This window comes from Microtus ochrogaster, unplaced genomic scaffold (genome assembly GCF_000317375.1).
Source record: "Microtus ochrogaster isolate Prairie Vole_2 unplaced genomic scaffold, MicOch1.0 UNK13, whole genome shotgun sequence".
Lineage (NCBI taxonomy): Eukaryota > Metazoa > Chordata > Mammalia > Rodentia > Cricetidae > Microtus > Microtus ochrogaster.
The window spans coordinates 1,169,194-1,184,529 of NW_004949111.1; positions in this window are offsets into that span (position 1 = coordinate 1,169,194).

Consider the following 15,336-nt stretch of genomic DNA (forward strand, 5'->3'; position numbering starts at 1 on the left):
CAACAAGTTTATTCAAACTATGGTCCCTCTACAATCTGGAATTCCTCTGCTGTCTTTGTTACCAAAGGGATGGCCTCTCATAGTTATTGATTTAAAGGATTGTTTCTTCACTATACCTTTACAAGAAAAGGAAAGAGAAAAGTTTGCCTTCACAGTGCCTACTTATAATAATTCTCAGTCAACTAGGAGATATCAATGGACAATCCTCCCACAAGGAATGCTCAATCAGCTGTTCCCTGTGCCAATACTTTGTCAGCCAGCTATTGGAAATAATATTTAAACAATTTCCTAAGTCTATAATCTACTATTACATGGATGACATTTTGTTATCTGATTCAAATACAGATACTTTAGAAAGGATGCTTGAAGAAGTAAAGAAAGTCTTGCCTAAATGGGGATTACAAATTGCTCCTGAAAAGATTCGAAGAAAAGATTCTGTTAATTACATAGGTTACATAATAGGTTTATACAAAATTAAGACACAAAAGGCACAAATTAGGAGAGACCAGTTGGAGACTCTTAGTGACATTCAAAGATTATTAGGAGACATTTCCTATCTATGACTGGCAGTTAGGATAACACCTGATCTAATAATTCATTTAAACAAACCCTTAGATGGTGATAAAGACTTGAATAATCCCAGAGAATTAACATTGGAAACAGAGAAGAAATTAATTATTGTTAAGGAGGAAATTGCAGGAAGCACATGTGGATAGTGTGAAGAATCCAACTCTTAGTTGTATTCTAGTCATATTGCCTTCCAGACTTTCTCCTACAGGCATTTTAATGCATATGAACAATATTATTTTAGAATGGAACTTTTTTACCATATAAACAAGTAAAAAATTAAAAACATATCTGGAAAAGGTCTCTGAATTAATTATAAAAGGTAAATTGAGACTTCATCAGTTAGCAGATATAGCGCAGCAGAGATTATAGTGCCTTTTACTGCTGAAGAGATAAAAAAGTTTTGGGGAGACAATGAACCCTGTCAAAGGGCTTGTGCTAATTTTTTGGGAGAAATTAATGGCAATTATCCCAAAAGCAAGAGACTTAACCTTATAAAGAGAACTTCTTGAATTCTTCCCAAAATTGTTTGTGATACACCAATAACTGGAGCCTGTACATTTTATATGGATGCAAATAAATTAGGGAAGACAGGATACAAATAAGAAGAATTAAGTAAGGTGGAACAAAGTCCTTAAAATTCTGTCCAGAAGGAAGAATTATATGCTATTCTTAAGGCACTATGGGATTTTAAAGAACCTCTCAATATAGTTACTGATTCACAATATGCATAAAGAGTTGTCTTGCATATTGAAACTGCTGAATTTATACCAAATGATATGGAATTAACTTCATTATTCATGCTTTGCAAGATAATCAGGAATAGGCTTTGTTCTATATACATAACTCACATCTGATCCCATATGGGTCTGCCAGGTCCTTTAGCACAATGTAAAGCAGAAATTGATCAATTATTGATTGAAAGTGTTTTGAAGCCCTCTGAATTTCATAAAAAACATCATGTCAATAGCAAAGGTTTAAAGAAAGAGTTTTCTACTATATGGCAAAAAGCTAAGAAAATTACAAGGAGGTGTCCTACTTCTTCTTTCTATAATTAAACACTGTTGCCTGCAGGGAGTAACCCTAAGGGTACTCAAAGGAATGAAATCTGGCAGATGGATGTGTTTCACTTTATGGAATTTGGTAAATTAAAATATGTACTCCACACCATAGACATGCATTCAGGTTTTAAATGAGTAACTGCCTTGAGCTCAGAAAAGGATGGTTCAGTAATCACACATTTATTGGAAGTTATGGCCATCATGGGTATACCTGCACAAATAAAAACAGACAATGGTAAAGCATATGTATCTAAGAAAATGAAGCAGTTTTTTTGCTTATTATAATATAAAGCACATTACAGGTATACCAAATAATCCTACAGTTCAGGCAGTTATGGAAACGTCAAATTTCACTATAAAGAATATGCTGGACAAACTGAAATGGAGGAAAAATACCTCCAGAAATAGATTGAATAATGATTTATTGTCCTGGAGATTTCATAATGCTAATGACAAAGGAACAACAGCAGCAGAGAGGCATTGGATAATGGAAAAAACTTCTGAACTGAATCAACCAGTATATTTCAAGGATGTGTTGGCTTCACAATGGAAATCAGAATATTTGCTACATTGGGGAAGGGGTTTTGCTCCTGTTTTGACAGGAGAAGAAAAATTATGAATACCATCAAATTAATTAAGATTCACTTTAAAAAGGAGAAACCTCTTGAAAAAGAGAAATGACAGCTCATCCACAATGGTGACAATCATACAGGTGGTAAGAAAAGCTCATAATAGTTAGTTTAGGGCAGTGTTATGCTCTTATATTTGCAGGAAAATACACATCATGAAAAATTTGAGAGACCCTGGATGTTTTAATGCTGACAGAAGGAAAAGTAACTATCCACTAAGGATCACCCAGAAAATAGAATACGGTTTATGAATCTAGATCCTTTTCCTGAAGTAATCTTTGAAGTTTCCAGGAAGAAGATGAGGCCCCACAGCAACAACTCCACCCAGTTGAGATGACATCAGGATGCTGACAACACTACTATAAGACTGCAATTTTGGGTACCAGCTGCTGAAATGGTGGACCTTCTTAAGACATTCTGGCCAGAACTTCAAATATGAACTTAAAAAAAAAAAAAAAGAAAACCCTATTGACTGCTCGGAAATTGTTTACAACTATACTAGACAGTAACTTTGAAACTTAACCATCACTTTACTTTTACAGGATCCCATTAAGAAACATTGTTCCTATGACAGTGAGAACCAATTCAAGAAGATGATGCCCCCATTCCAAAAAAGTTGGTCCATAGGGTGGGGGAACACTGTTTACGGTTTGTTGATTATTACTTGTACTAGACAGAGTGTTGGGTACCAGCCAAACTATGTTTATTAAAAAAAATGAAAAAAAAACAGGACAGTAATAGTGAGTAATAGAGTGAATACTTATGAGCTGTTATTTATGGATAATTTACATTGGTATAGTTTTTGTATATTGATACAAGTTTAAATTATATTTGTTAATTGTGTTTACATCATTGTACACCTATACAAAGTTATTTTGTCAGATTGTATATATGCATGTTTATATCTTGGTTTAGAATATTTTGTATATTGATACAACTTTTAGGATACATTTTCATATTGTGTTATATATTACTCCTACCTCTGATGAAGATACTTATAGATCGTTTACATTTTGAGGTCATTGTCCTCATTTGTTGCACATTTGTTTACAGATTATTTAATATTCTGACATTAAGTTATACAGGTATTTATTATGGTCAATAGTTGTTTATGTTTGTTGTACATACAGTCAGATCAATTAGGTTCTTTAGATACATAGAAACTGTATTCTGTCTAAGATAGGTAATCTTCAACCACTTCAAGCATCTGTGGAACATGGCATTTAAATAACTTAGGTTTCTGTTGACAGGAGACATGATTGCTCTGACAGCACCAATCTATTCCCTAGGGAATGTTGAGCACTGAAGACACTTCACTTGGAGTTTGTTTTCTTCTTGACAAAACTGGCCTTTGGACAAGTAACTGACAATGCCTCAACCACTGACAAGTTACATGATATCCAAATCATGCCACAATAAGGTAAGATGGTTTTGAAAAATATCCTGCCTCTGAAAATGGTTTTTCAGTTATGCTAGGCCTTAGCCAAAGTTGGTTGCTTCAACGTTGCAAAATGAGACTTTAGGTGATTGCTTAGGTAGCTAATTGTCATATATTGCTCATTTTGGAAGCTACTTAATTGTACTTCCTACTTGCTCAAGTAATATTATCTCCCTCCTCAGGCCTTCAATGGGGTTGAAAATTAGCTAGTCATAGTTACTGTATTCTTATGATCTAGCAAAGCCCTTTCCTATACAAGACTTAGATTCCATAGAATATAATGTTTATTAAAACATTTAGCATATGATTCTTGCTTAATAATGTTTATGCTGGTTGTAATTCTAATTATACTTGATATCTGTTCCTAGTATATATAGCTTTGTATTGGGTGTAAAACTCTCTTATATAAACAAAAATGGGAGATGCTGTGGAAGCACATTGTGCTCCTTCAGCCAATAACCTTTAAGATACCAGCCCACTTGGGCATGGTCTCTTATACTGTAAAAGCAGTGGCAAACATGTGCCTGCTCTCTTGCTTCCAGCTCTCGCTTCTGGCTGCTAGACTCTGTTCCTGTTTGCACAAAGGATTGTTGTCTAGGACAGTGATCTGTAAGTTTTCCCCTTAAATAAATAATCCTTTTATTATTCATAATTCTGAACTGGTGTGGGATTGTTTTGTAACTTAACTCATCAAAAGTATATCTGACTTGTTTCAAAAAATGGGTACAATTAACTCAGAAATAATTGAGGTAAACATAATGCCTGTGGGTGTTAAGATTGGCCTGACCTTATGATAATATAGATGCCACTTAGCATATTATCAATTGCAAGTGATAGCAGTCATACAGATGTGTCTTATGGCCTAAAAGCAATGCTCAAAAATTAGGGGAGAAGGGTCTGGAATAAGTAAATCATAATTTCTGAAAGATATGGGTGGGTACTGTGTCAATATGTACCAAAAAAATTCACAGTTGCAAACTACAGCTAAACACCTCATACCACTGAAGTGATAGGCTGTGCATTTAACTTTCCCAAATTCTTCAGTGATTAAGTGTGTTCACAAGGACTCTCTTACCCTCTATATGTTTCCCAATGAAAAATCCAAGAATGCAACAGTTGTTGAGTCTCACAAGACTGAATGTCTCTGTTGGTTTTCATTATATGCTAGAATCCAAAAAGTTCTGGTGTCAGTAAAGAAATAAACTAGCAAGCAAAGGCAAGGGCAATAAGGCAAACAAAAATAAATATTCTTTCTTCTTTGTGCTTTACACAGACTGTCACCAGAAAATCCAGATTTAAGGTGGGTGTTCCAACTTCAAATGATCCAGTTAGTTAAAAATCTGTCAATGGTGGTTCCAAAGGCTTGGATTTCAATTAATTCCACATGTAACCAAATTGATAATCTAGAATAGCCATTGCAATTCTATCCCTTATCAAATTAATATAAAATCATATTTTCTTAAATCATGCTTAACTTTTAAGTACAAACAATAATCAGAGCATAACTAAATCTAGCATGATAGAACTATCCCACATACAATTGTAACACATTATATATTTTAGAAAAGGTGTCAGTATCCCTTGAAGTACAATTTTTGGATCTCAAAATTTAAATGTGATAATCACTGAGATTATATCAATTGGTCTTATTATACATTTCATTGAGGAATGAAAACAAAAATATTGGCATAATCACAATATTAACAAAATATGACAGAAACAACAATAATGAATTATGATTCTCATTTCTGTAACTTTCTGTAAGTTTCTAATACATTCATTTGTATTCCATATTTTAGCCAGCCTTTACTTCCAGTGAAATTCCTCAGTGATTTTTCAGTTGTAAACACATAAATGAAATCATATGACTTTGGTCTTTGTCAGAAAATCTGTGAAGACAGGACTACTGGTTTCAGAAGGTGAGATCTCTAATTCAGTGTGGCTGAATTATGTGGGTGCTACTCTAAATAGCTATGGAAGATTATATATCTGTTCCAGTCTTTGTCTTTTGTAGAACCTCTAATTTGGTAGGCATAGAGGGGAAAGCATGTCAACAAAGATGTTTGTAGATGACACAAGAGTAATAATGGTTTTATTGAGAGTTGTTTTTTTTAATTAATGGTGAAGTAAACATGGTTTGCATAAAGAGCAATCCATACTGTAAGTTTTAGGTTATTGTCTGTTACCAGCCTATATACATATTAGAAATATAGATTTCTAATATTCTGAAAGGCAGAAATTATAAATATAAATGTGTAATATAAATATGTATTTAAAAATGAATAAATAATAAATTTTTCATACAATATTCTCAGAAACCATTTACCCTTCCCCAGGTATCCCCAGATTTACAACCACCACCATCCATCTCCAGGCCTTTTTTATATCTATATTTAGAAAACAAACAGGCAGACAAAGCCAAAATAAAAATAGTAAAGAAAAAAAAAAGCAGGAAAGTTCATAGACACACACAAGCACATGCACCCACACATGCACATACACAATTCATCAAAAACACAAATTAGAAATCACAATATATAAGCAAAAGTCCAGTAAGACACAAATATTCCCCAGCAAAGCCTTCCAAGAAAAAAAGTCTACAAAAAATGCCATTGCATTGTGTAAATATCTGTCCATTTGAATTATGATGTTACTTGACTCCACCATTTCTCTGTTTAGTTTTTGTCTGAATTTCCTCTTTATTGTTATGACTGGGAATTCTCCCCAAATCACTGTGTGAGGATCACCATGTAATTTAACCTGTAGTAGGGTATCTTTTATGAATTTGTATGTCATTGTTGCCTTTGGCACATAAATGTTTAAAATTGTGATACCCTCTTGGAGAATTTTTTCTTTGGTGACTATATAATGTCATTTCCTATCTCTTCTGATCTAGTTTATCTGATATTAAAATAGTTTTGCTGGCTTGTTTATTGTGTCGGTTTGCTTGATATATATTTTGCTAACATTTTACTCAGAGGTAATGTCTATTCTTTATGTTAAGGTGTGTTTCTTGGAAGCAGCATAAGGATGGATTCTGTTTTCTAATCCATTCTGTTCTGTGTCTTTTTATTGGGAAATTGAGATTATTAATATTAAAGTTATCAATATATACTATTAATTGATTTCTCTTATCATGTTTTTATGGTATAAGCCACTTTCTGATTAAACGGTTCAGAATTATATATATATATATATATCATGATTTTATGGGTATGGTTAACCTCTTTGCACTGAAGGTTTCCTTCTAGAACTTTCTGTAAAGTTCAAATGGCAGATAGATACTATTGAAATTTTGTTTCTGTAGACAGATGTTTCTATCATACCAGGTCCTGTAGTCATTAAGTCCAAAAGAAACACATAGAGGGTTATATTAATTGAAAACCCTTTGACCTATTAGCTCAGGTTTATTACTAACTAGCTCTTATAATTGAAATAACTCATAATTCTTATCTATGTTTAGTCATGTGGTTTGTTTTCCTTATATCTGTCTGGTAACTGCATGTGTGTCTTTCCTCTTCCCAAAATTCTCTTTGTCTACTTGTCCCACCTATACTTCTGCCTGGCTCCTGGCCAATCAGTATGTTACTAAACCAATATGAGTGACAAATCTTTAAAATGAACAAAAGCACTATCCCACAGCAGATTTTTATTATGGGATGATTTTCTTTTTTCTTCTTTTGTAATTTTGAGTTTTGCTGGGTATAGTACTCTGGGCTGGTCCCTGTAGTTTCTCAAAGTTTATAGAACATCTTTTCAGGCCCTTATGACTTTTAGAGTCTTAAATGAGGTCAGACATCATTCTTATCTGTATGCCTTTAGATGTTACTTGAACTTTCTCCTTTTCACTTTCTAATATTTTTTTTTTCTTTTTTGTCTGATTAGTGATTTGCTGATTGATTGATTGATTGATTGATTGATTGATTGATTGATTTTACATCCCAGGCACAGTTTCTCCTCCATCCTCTCCTCCAAGTTCTTACCCCCATCTGCCCTCTATTCCATCTCCCAATCCACTCCTCCTCTGTTTCTGTTCAGGAAACCGCAGGTCATGCAAGGACATAAACCAAACATGGCGTATAAAGTAGCAGCAAAACTTGGTACCTCCCTTTGTATTAAGGCTTGGTGAGGCAAACCAGTATGATAAATAGTGTCCCAAAGACTAATAAAAGAGTCAGAGGCCCTGCTCCCACTGTTCGTAGTTGTACAAGAGAACCAAGGCACACAATTCTAATGTATAAGCAAAGGGCCTAGGTCACTCCTAGGTAGTCCATATGTTTAACTGTTCAGTCTCTGTGAGCCTTTACGAGCCCTAGTTAATTGATACTGGGGGACATATTCTTGCAGTGTCCTTGACCCTTCTGGTTCCTACAATACTTTCTCCCACTCTTCTGCATGATTCCCTGAGCTCCACCTAATTGTTTTGCTGTGTGTATTTGGAGTTTTTGTTGTGATAACTGGCTCCCCAAATAACCACACAGAGGCTTACTATTAATGATAAATGCTTAGACAATAGCTTAGGCTTGTTACTATCTATTTCAACTTAAATTAGCCCATATTTCTCATCTACATTTTACCACATGGTGGTCCTTTTTCATATGGTAACTGAGTCCTCTCTCAGTCTTGCTCTCCCCCAATTTATTTCTGTCTAGATAATGACTAATTGCCTCTTTATTAAAAAAAATGAGAGCAAAACATCTTCACAATATACAAAAAGATTATACCACAGAATTTATGAATTGGAAACTCTTTCCTTTAATTACTGGATGAAGTCTCTCTGATAACAATTAAGGTTACATGCCTATCTATGAGTATAACAGACTATCATTAGGCATTATTATATTGATATTAATTTTTTCATGATGTCTGGTTTTATTCTAGGTCTCTGGGTCATTATTATTATGTGTCATGGGGAATTTCTTTTTGGGTTCAATCTATTTGAAGTTTTCTATTCTCCTCTACCTTGATTATCACAACCTTTCCTAGGTGGGGAAACTGTTCTTAATTAATTTTGCTGAATTTTTTTGTGTGTGTGTGTCATTGGTCTGGGTCTCTTCACTGACTTGGGTCTCTTCTTTCTAAATACCTATTATTTGGAGATTTGATCTTTTTACTGAGTCCCAGATGTCCTTGAATATCTGTGCCTATTTTTTAAAGACTTAACATCTCTTTTGATTGAGGTATCTGTTTCATCTACTTCATTATCAATATATGTTATTTTCTTTTTTATATCTTGTACTCTGTTATTGAGATGTACCTATGAGATTTTTTTTAGTCTGAATTTCTAAATTTTTCATTTCCAGTTTTACTTCATTTGGAGTTTCATTAGTCATTCTATTTCTATGATAAACTCTACTCTCATGTCATAAATTTTTTTTTATTATTTCATTCAATTTATTTTATTTTCACAGATTTCATTAAAAGATTTATCTGGTCCTATTTAATGTCTCTGGGCATACTTATGATTGCTATTTGGAAGTTCTTTACTGTGGAATAACGCTCTTATACACTGTAAAGATTTTTCACTCATATTGGTTTAATAAAATGCTGAATGGCCAGTAGCCAGGCAGGAAATATAGGTGGAGCAAACAGATGAGGAAAATTCTTGGAAGAAGAAAGGCAGAGATGTAGTCATCATCCAGAAACAGAGGAAGCAAGATGATATTGTCTTACTGAGAAAAGGTAACCAAACCACATGGTTAAACTTAGATAAAAATTATGGGTTAATTTAAGTTATAAGAGGGAGCTAATAATAAGCCTGAGCAGTAGGCCAAAGAATTTAGAATTAATACAACCTTCTGTGGTTTATTTGAGACTGAATGACTGTGGGAACAGGTAGGACAGAATCTTCCATCTACATTTTTGTCTTCAGATATATTGCATTTCCCAGAGCCTACTGTCATAGGTTTACAAGGTTCTAGTGGAGGCATATTGTCTTAAATGTTAATTTTTTACATTGTCATGTAGTCTTCTTGAGTTATGATGATTGAGGTGATATTAAGTGTTGGAAACTGATCTTGAATTTGTTGGGTGGCTGTTCAATTCTTTGATTTATGTTGCCCTCTCTGGATATAAGAAAATAGGGTTGCTGTGGTTTCCTTGGAACAGATGGCTTCTAATGGTTGGTAGATGACAGAACAGAATGGAAATATAATAGGAGAGAAGACTAAGAACTACTGCTGGAAAGAGCTAAGGAAATTCTGTCCAGATCAAGGGACAGTGTCTCTAAGTAGTTGAAGTTACAGAGTGAAGAGGGGCTTCAGACAGTAAGCTGAAATAAAACAAGGAAAATTATGTAGAAACAGGAATGAAAGAGGGACAGAGATGCTGTGCCTGTATCAAGAATTGATGTCTACAATGAATGGCGTTGAGGTGGGACAAAGGAAATCTGCAAGCTTGTTTTTACAGGCTGATGCTGGAGACAGAGATATTGCAAGAGAGGACAGGAAGCATAATATGAAGCACCTTCCTGCCATGGCCATTGAAAGTTCCAAGTAGAAAGTGGTTTGAGAAATATAGTGATGACACAAATGAATAGGAATAGACTAGAAAGAAGGGTTGTGAGAGTTGATCAGTAGGAGCAAAGCTGAGTTCTCACTAAGTTTTGGTTCAGGGGAATCAAAGTAGGTTGGGAAGAGTGGCACTTACTAGACAGGAGAAGCTTAATGGAGGAAAGGAAGAAGCGTAAATATTTCTTACTGAGTCCTCGGTAGGTGTGACTACTGGAGTCATTCTTAGGACAGGTTTCTAGGTATCTGGGGCTGAAACAAATGAATGGGAGTGGGCTGTAAGGAAGGACTGAAAACGTCCACAGGTAAAAAAAAAATGTTGGTTCAGCACCAAGGTTTGTCAGGTGCCCTCATGAATTGGAGGTAGAGTGGAAGAAGGGGCACCTGCTAGCAGGTGGCTGCAGGGCTGGGAATGAAACTCAGGAGACTGGCAGTGTAAACCAGGAAGAAGCATAACAATCACCTACCTGAGTCCCAGCATGATGTGACCCCTGGGCATTAGCTAGAAATTATTTTTATGCATAAGGAGCTGAACTAAAGGAATCTTATTACAATTTCTATTTACATTAATGTCCTTGGTTTTGTAAGTTCATGAATGAAAAGAAATTTTGTCCTTAGAATAAAGCATATCTTGATTCTCACCCATATCTGATTTAAATGTTTAGATAAAATGTTAGACTTCAGAATTTTGAATTGAATCTACAAGGTATTAAGTGTCTGTGACAGTTCTAATGGAATAACAATTTTACATGTGAAGTTGACATTTATCTTAGAGAATTTATACCTTTTATTTAATTACACATTGACATCTCATTTCCTATTTGTAATGACATTAGAAACAGGAGGATCTTTAAAAAGGAATTGTGATCTCATGAGGACAGAGCTATTTTTAATGGATTTAATGTCGTTATAGGAACTCTGAGAACACATGTTTTTGTCTATTTTCTATTTTATTAGAGTTTGAGAAGAAATTGGCAATCTTAAAGTAGAAAATGAGCCATCATTAAAATCATGTCATGTGGTCACCCTAACCAAGGAGTTTTTATTATCAATCTGTGTAACAAATAAATGTCTATTTTTATAAACCACTATGTCTATGGAATTCAAAGCTATAAAAATATCAATTGTCTGTCATTGTTGATTTTAAGGGTTATTTGTATATTTTGGATAACTGTCTTTTCCAGGTGTTCCTTGAAAATATTTACTTCTACCCTGTAGCATTTGTTTTCATTCTCTTCATAACATATTCTATAGAGATTTATTTTTTAGTCCAATGAAATACAACTTATGGATTTTTTAATGAGCTATATGTTTGGTGATATACATAGTGAGACATTTGTTTGGGTCTTGTGCCAGCCTGAACCCTAAATTATTTTTCTGGACCAGACAGGAGGTGTGACATTAAAAATACAACTCACATGCCTTTTTCGGGAGGGAGATTTTCAGTGATCCCTCATAAAATCCTGAATTCATATCCTGAAAATCTTTTGCGTTTATTCTTCAAACATTCTTATATAACAAAACATAAACCGAGGGGGAATTTCATTAGCATTCTGTTTCCTGGGTAATCAGGTGAATGGCTGTGGTCATGTCCATAACTACCTATGCCATCTCTGTTACATAGGCCTAATTAACATGTTTTCAGGCATCCACCAAATTACAAAAAGGGAGCAGAACAACATTACCATATCATGACCCTTTGTTTTTTTCTCTTATTTATTTATTTTGTTGAAAAAATTTCTGACTCCTCCCTATCTCCCATTTCCCTCCCCCTCCTCCCACTTCTCTCCCATTCTCCCCACTCCTCTCTCCCTCCCCCCACTCCATTACCCCTCCCTCTCGAGAATGAAGAACAGTCCAGATTCCCTGCCCTGTGGGAAGTCCAAGGTCCTCCCCCCTCCATCCAGGTCCAGGAAGGTGAGCATCCAAACAGGCTAAGCTCCCACAAAGCCAGTTCATGCAGTAGGATCGAAACCTAGTGCCATTGTCCTTGGCTTCTCATCAGCCTTCACTGTCCGAAATGTTCAGAGTCCCGTTTTATCCCATGCTTATTCAGTCACGGTACAGATGGCCTTCGTAAGCCCCGATAGATCAGCTCCACTGTCACAGTGAGTGGGTGCACCCCACACAGTCCTGACTTCCTTGCTCATGTTCTCCCTCCTTCTGTTCCTCGTTTGGACCTTGGGAGCTCAGTACAGTGTTCCAATGTGGGTCTCTGTCTCTATCTCCATCCATCGCCAGATGAATGTTCTAACGTAATATATATGCAAGATATTCATCAGTATGGCTATAGGATAGGGTCATTTCAGGTTCCCTCTCTTCAGTTGCCCAAGGTACTAGCTGGGGACATCTCCCTGGACACCTGCGAGCCCCTCTAGAGTCAAGTCTCTTGCCAACCCTAAAGTGGCTCCCTTAATTAGGATATATATTTCTTTGCTCCCGTGTCCACCCTTCCTTTATCCTAACCATCCCATTCCTCCAAGCTCCCCCAATCCTCCCCTTCTCACGTTTCTCACCCCAATTCCCCTTAGCCCCATGCCACCTCACCCCCAAGTTCCCAGTTTTTGCCCGGCAATCTTGTCTACTTCCCATATCCAGGCAGATGACTATATGTTTCTCTTTGGGTCCACCTTCTTATTTAGCTTATCTAGGATCACAAATTATATGCTCAATGTCCTTTATTTATGGCTAGAATCCAATTATGAGTGAGTACATACCATGTTCATCTTTTTGGGTCTGGGTTACCTCAATAGACATCTATAGATCGTACCATCCAAATAGGAAAGAATATACCTTCTTTATTGCAGCTCGTGAAACCTTCTCGAAAAAATGACCACATACTCGGTAACAAAGCTAACATCCACAGTTACAAAAAAATATTAGTAACCACCTGTGTCTTATCGGATCACCATGGAATCAAGTTAGAATTCAACAACAATGCTACCCCCAGAAACCCTACAAACTCACGGAAACCCGATAGTCAACTACTGCACCACACCTGGATCAAGGAAGAAATAAAGAAAGAAATTAAAGTCTTTCTTGAATTCAATGAAAATAAAGACTCAACACACTCAAACCTATGGGACACTATGAAAGCAGTGCTAAGAGGAAAGTTCATAGCACAAAGTGCCCACTTAAAGAAAACAGAGAAAGCACACATTGGAGACCTAACAGCCCACCTGAAAGCTCTAAAAAAAAAAAAAAAAAGCAGACTCACATAGAAGGAGTAGAAGACTGGAAATAATCAAATTAAGGGCTGAAATCAACAAAATAGAAACACAGAAAACAATCCAAAGAATCAATGAAACAAGAAGCTGGTTCTTGGAGAAAATCAACAAGATGGATAAACCCCTATCCAAACTAATCAAATGGCGGAGAGAGAATACGCAAATTAACAAGATCAGAAATGAAAAGGGGACATAACCACAGACAGAGAGGAAATTCAGAGAATCATTAGATCTTACTACAAAAGCCTGTATGCAAAAAAAATGAAAAATGTAAAAAAAAATGGACACTGTTTTAGATAAGTACCATATACCGAAGTTCAACGAGGACCAGGTGACCAATCTAAATAGACCTGTTAGTTGCGAAGAATTAGAAGCTGTTATCAAAAACCTCCCTACCAAAAAAATCCCAGGTCCAGATGGTTTCAATATAGAATTCTACCAGAACTTTGATTATTATATGGCGTGGAGATGTTTTTTTTGTTTTTGTTTTTGTTTTTTTTTTTGGTCCAGTCTATTTGGTGTTCTGTATGCTTCTTGAACCTTCAAAGGAATATCTTTAGGTTGGGAAAGTTTTCTTCTATAATTTTATTAAATATATTGTCTGGGCCGTTGAGCTGTACTTCTTCCCCTACTTCTATCCCAATTATTCTTAGATTTGGTCTTTTTATTGTGTCCCAGATTTTCTGAATGTTTTGTGATGAGAATTTGGTGGTTTTGCTGTTTTCTTTGATCAGTGTGTTTATTTTCTCTATGGTATCTTCAGTGTCTGACATTCTTTCTTCTATCTCTTCTAATCTGTTGGTAGTACTTGTCTCTGTAGTTCCTGTTCGTTTACCCAGATTTTCCATCTCCATCCTTCCCTCGGTTTGTGTTTTCTTCATTACTTCCATTTCATTCTTCAAGTCTTGAACCGCTTCCCTTACCTGTTTGATTGCTTTTTCTTGTTTCTCTTGGTTGTCTTGGGTATCTTTGAGCAATTTGTTCATTTCCTCTACCTTTTTGTTTGTCATCTTTATTTTTTATAGCAGTTTTTCACCTCCTGTTTAAGGCCCTCTATTATTTTCTTATAATTCAGTTTAAAGTCGATTTCTTTTATTTCTTCTGGAGTAGGGTGTACAATGCTTCTTGTTTCAGGATCCCTGGATTCTGGTGATGTCATGTTGCCTTTCAGATTGTTAGAGGAATTCTTGCCTTGGCGCCTTCCCATCTCTTCCTTCAAATAGAGCCAGGAAAGGCCTGGTGTCTTGGTCCAGTCTTTGCTGTGACTGACTCTCTTGGTCCTCATTGTAGCAGCAGGAACCGTTCCCGTGCAGATGGAACTCCTCAGCACTGAAACAGGGATGCCTGTTATCCCAATGATCTATGTACAAAAGGGTGAACTTGGGGGGCATGGCGGGGGTCGAGTAGAATGCAGGAGACCCTGCAGTACAAGCTGAAGGTGCCCGCACTCCCTTGCAGGGGACCTTGAGGCCTGCCTGGTAGGCAGGCACTCACTGCTCTGGGTGAGTAGCCTTAGTGTATCCTGACCCTTTGTTATGGAGGTGACCACCTCCTGTGTGGCAGGTGCAAATTATGGCCTGGAAGTCTGACTGTCATTCAATATAGAAATATGGGACTACAGACATTATTAAAACAAGGCTAACTTCAATTGCTTTAAGTGTTACAATTTAGGAGTTACTTTTAGATTTTAAAGTCATTTTGAAACAATGTTCAGAAAGAATTGTATTTTCTGAACTAATTTTATCGGAATATCTTTTTGTTGAAAAACTTACCTCAATCAATTATATGAAATGACCCTATCCTATAGCAACACTGACGAATATCTTGCATATCATCATAGAACCTTCATCTGGTGATGGATGGCGTTAGAGACATAGACCCACACTGGAGCACTGGACTGAGCTC